Source organism: Gossypium arboreum, chromosome 1 (assembly GCF_025698485.1).
Source record: "Gossypium arboreum isolate Shixiya-1 chromosome 1, ASM2569848v2, whole genome shotgun sequence".
In the NCBI taxonomy this organism is placed as follows: Eukaryota; Viridiplantae; Streptophyta; class Magnoliopsida; order Malvales; family Malvaceae; genus Gossypium; species Gossypium arboreum.
In genome coordinates, this window is record NC_069070.1 from 111,757,552 (window position 1) to 111,762,722 (window position 5,171).

The window sequence follows — 5,171 nt, forward strand, 5'->3', positions numbered from 1 at the left end:
GAGTGATGCTTATAAATCAAGCATGTGTTTTAATATATGTATGTATGTGTAAAAAGAATTTTGAAATAAGCAATGTATAACATAAATTGATATGAAATAAATCAATTTTGGATTAATGATACGCATTGATGATATATGCACAAAATAATAAGATATGGAAGTATGTGAAATAAGTAAATTGTACAATTTTAATATAATCCTTAAAAGAAATAAATTATACACATAAGTAACTTTAGAGGAAAATATATACATAGAAAAATATTTACATAGAATTATATGAAATCAATGGCATGTACTATAGTAAAATAATTTAATATGGGTTATATACATGTGAAGACACTTTAGAAATAATTGTGTATTAAAATAACATGAAGTTAAAATATGAATTATAAAATTAACTTAATTTTATCGTAAAATATACATGTAATAAATATAAATAGCAATTAGATACATATTTACTAAAAGCTATATATGTAAAAATAACATAGTTTTAATAACGAATGTAAGTTAAATATAGGTACTAATTATATGCTTAATAATAACTTAAATGACACATAAAATAGGTGAATTTCTCTAAAACGAATACAAACATTACAATATGTGAATGAATTCAAAAGAAATTATAAAATATCATAAATTAATAGCATACTAAAATGAATTTTATTGTAAATAATACACCAATTATTAAAATGATAGAACAAAAGAGAAAAGATTATAATAATGTTCTTTTTAAAAATAAAATTCAATTACCAAAACAACACGAAATATCACAACCAATAATTAAGCATGTAAAAAAAAATGTATGTGCAGTAAAAGACTTAATTGAAACAAAATTGAAACAAGAGAAACAATCTACAAATAAGATAATTGCAAAATAGGAGCAATGTGCCATGTGCACAAATATGCGAGGACTGGAATTGGAAATACCCCGAGCCCAAAACGCCGCACTGAACCGCGTATCAAAATAAAACAACGCACAAATTACAGAGCCAAATTTTAAAAAAAAAAAACAAAGTAAGCAAATGGGACGCAATTGTAGGTTCGCGTGAGGTGAAGGACCTAACGTGCAAATCGACCATTTAAAGGGAAAAGGCTCGGATCCGGGTATCCAAGCGGGTCGACGCGCGGATCCTCAAAGCTTGAAACGGCGCCGTTTTTTAAACAATGGATTTAAAACCTTTTTCCATTCTTTTTCCTCAAATGCTGCCAACCTTTCAAACAAAGAACCACAGCCCTAAAATTAAAATTGCTAGGGTTCTTAGCATCCGCCGGATTCACCATTTCGTTTGGTAATCGACGATATACCACAGTAACTAGATCCATTTCACACCCATGAAAATGCAGTAAGCTACTTTTCCTTTTTCTTTTTTTTTTTTTACAAAACTTTTGAACCAATATTGTTCTTTTTTTCTTTGAAAAAAAACAGAACGAAATTAAAAAAATGAACCCGAATTCAACAATGTTCGACCCTCGCACGTATCCATATATGAGGTTTAGGCTTTCATCAGCGTCGATTCAGGTATCTTCTCTTTGCATTTCTATACCGAAATTACAAGCTAATCAAAAGAAAAAAAATATATGTGTGGGAAATCACCTTTTGGCAATTTTTCTACTCTCTGGTATTCAATATGCGTGCGTGCTTTCGTTCATAAAAATACATGGGGTACAAGTGAGGCTTTTTATAGCCTGAATTTACAAAGAAATAAAGAAAAATAAAAGTGTTTTTTCTCGCTATTATTTTGCTGTATTCTGTTAGCCTGCTTTTCTTCTCGTATATTCCTTTGTAGGTTCTACATATGCAAAGCTGTACGGGGAAAAGGCCGTGGAGGCCGTGCGTGGGAACCACTCGTGGGAGCCCCATTCTGCTGCTACTCTCGTGTATTCCAGAAATTTCTGGCCTGGGCTCTATGGGTTTACCTCGAATGGCTACGAGGGAGGGCTACTGCTGCAGCGCTGGTCAGTCAACTGGGGTTTTTAGATTGGGCCTTTTCCGGGCTAGGCTTTTAGTCTCAAATTTGGGGCCCAAAATTTTGTAAATGAATTTGGATTTAATTTAGGCCTGAAGTTTTGTACATAGATTAGATCTGTGTTTTAATATTTGGGCTGAATTGTAAATAAACTTTGGACCTATAATCTATGGACTTTATTTGGTTTTTTATTTCAATTTATTTATTTTCTGTAAATAATTTAAATAGGCCCGGGCAAAATGGGTTAATTACAAAGGCGTATCGCCCCCTCTATTAAATGAATATTATTAGTGTTATACTTATTCGACCAATATTCTCCTATCTCTACTTATAAATAGATGATACTAGTCGGCACAAGTTTTTACACAGAAGTTTCAGATGTTGTTACTATGCTAGAAAGTAATGAGAATTTATTTTCTAAGAATAAATAATATTTTCTGGGAATTACAATTTCTACTGGTTTCTATTTAAGATAATTACTTCCTTATTAAAAGCGTTCCTTGTTCTGTGTTTGGTTCATGTTGTTTGATCTCACACTTGACGCAATTTGGGATACTAAGATAGAGGAGAAGGTTGTTCGATTGAAAGTCGAAAATGCTACACATCCGTCTCCAATAATAGGTGGTGTTGAGAGTGGGATAGAAGCAAAACATTGTTAAAGAAAAAAGGTTACTCAAGGAAACTCACAAGCTCTAAATGTTATATTCAGTGGACTTGATATGGAACAATTGAAGATGATTTCCACTTGTGAGTCAGCAAAAGAAGTATCTACTATTTTGCAAAACCAACATGAAGAGAGTGTACTTATTAAGAATGTCCAAATTACTAATTTTGACTACCAAATTTGAATATTTGAAAATGAATGAAGATAAAACTATTTCAAATTTCTACATTAGATAATGTGACATATCTAATGAGACATTTTGTCTTGGTGAACAATTTCTGAGGTAAAACTACTGAGAAAAGCTATTAAGTCATTGTTAAAATGTTTTGCTATCAAAGATATTGTAACACCCCTTACCCATATTTAATGCCGGAATAGGGTACGAGGCATTACCAGACTTAAACACAATAAAACATACATAAACCATGATCATAAAACTTCATTCCAAATTAGATATTATTCAAACGTATGCTTAAAGTCCCTTATATAGGCCTACAAGGCCTAAAATATTCATTAGGGATAATCCGGGACCAAACTGAAAACTTTAAGAGTTCGGAGATAACTTAAGAAAATTTTATCTTGAAACAGGGCCACACGCCTGTGTGAATAAGGACACGCCCATGTGAATAGACCGTGTGGTCACGCATGCCCGTGTTCCAAGCCCGTGGAGCTCTTTGACTTACATTCAACAAGAAACTCGTTTCACACGGCCTGTGCACATGCCTGTGTTGCTAGGCCGTGTGATAATTAAATTTCACAATTAAGGTGCAGACTTCACACGGCTGCATCACACGGCCATGTTGGATCCCGTGTGAGTCACACGGCCAAGCCATACGCCCGTGTGCTAGGCCATGTACCCAAACCTCGACATTCTGTTTCTTATTTTTAAGCTGCAGGGGACACACGGCCTAGACACACGGCCGAGACACACACCCGTGTATCTACCCATATGGACAAAAATAGGTTATTTAAGGCCACATTTCTTGCCCTTTTTGATATCACCTGCACTAAATCACATTTATACACTAATAGAGTCTAACCAATCAATTATTTCAAGACAAAACATGTATATTTCATTTTCAAACACAAACATTACATTCAACTTACTTATATACTTAATCATTCATATAATTACATTATCAAATCAACCCCTATACATGCCATATAAATCAAAAAGCTGTTTAACAAAATCTACCGGAATAAATCTGGATAGTGTGATCCTCGATGTAGATCCAATCCTCTATATGTATATAAGTCAATCTACAAAACAAATAACATACACAAGTAAGCTTACAGAAGCTTAGTAAGCTCATAGGCATAAAAACATAAATCTTACCGAACATTGTACACAATCATATAACTTTTAATTTAACTAATTCTTCTTGTAAATCACAAAATCATTAATAAGCTCATTTGAATAATTTCTATGTTGCTATTCACGAATTTAACTCTTATGGGCCCATTTGTCATTTACTTCCATAGTTAAATTAGGGAACAACAATGGAATTGAGTGCTTCATTATCACATTGCTATAGTAAAACATGGACTTTCACATAGTCACATATCACACACCGAAACCAAAGCCCTATCATGGTCTTACACAGATCACATATCATACCGATGCCATATCCCAGATATGGTCTTATACGGAGGCACATTATCACATCATACCGAAGCCATAGCCCAACCATGGTCTTATACAGGAATATATATCACAATGCACCGATGCCATAGCCCAGCTATGGTCTTATACGGGCGCACATATCACAATGTACCAATGCCATAGCTCAGCTATGGTCTTATAAGGGTGCACATATCACATCTACTCCGTCAATTCATCCTGTTCATTAAATGAAAGCACTCAAAACCATTGTTCCAACTAATTTGCCTTTTAGTTAAATATCATTTGGTAATTAATACATTTGATAGTGTTCATCTACAATAAGATACCTTCGCAATCATAATATTTTCATAATAAAACATTAAAATTTTCCATATGAACTTACCTGGGCTGATTTGTAAAAGTCGTAGAATTTTCAGGGATTATTCTTGTAATTTCTCCTTTCAACGATTCACTTTGTTTTCTTGATTTATAATTATAAAAGCATTCCCTCATTAGCATCTAATTCAATTCTATTCTATTTAACAATTTATTCCCTTTAATTTTTGAAATTACACTTTTACCCTAAACTTTCTAAATTGTTACAATTTAGTCCTTACTCAATTTATTCATCAATTGAACTAATTTCTCTCAAATAACACTTTATTTAAACATTATAATCTATTTCACAGTCTTTGACACACAAAGTTTCAACATAAAACTCTAATTACAACAACTTTCACAATTAGGTCCAAAAAATCAATTCTTATAAAAATCTCTTCCTAAAATCATCATATAATAAAATTAGAACCTCAATTCCTTAATAAATCATCATAAACTTTCAGCTCTTACTCGTGGCAGCTTTCTAAATCATTCATAAAAGATCAAACTAATGGATTAGATAATAGGACCTAGTTGTAAAAGTCTCAAAATTACAAGA

General features: G+C 32.6%; 1 long non-coding RNA gene across 1 annotated transcript; it reads left to right on the forward strand.

The window, feature by feature from the left end:
* The first annotated feature begins 1,193 nt into the window (after window positions 1-1,193).
* LOC108455745 (uncharacterized) lies at window positions 1,194-2,164 on the forward strand. The gene is made up of 3 exons (XR_001866819.2): window positions 1,194-1,343; window positions 1,427-1,519; window positions 1,788-2,164. It is a non-coding gene; the product is annotated as an uncharacterized LOC108455745 (long non-coding RNA).
* The last annotated feature ends 3,007 nt before the right edge of the window (window positions 2,165-5,171 follow it).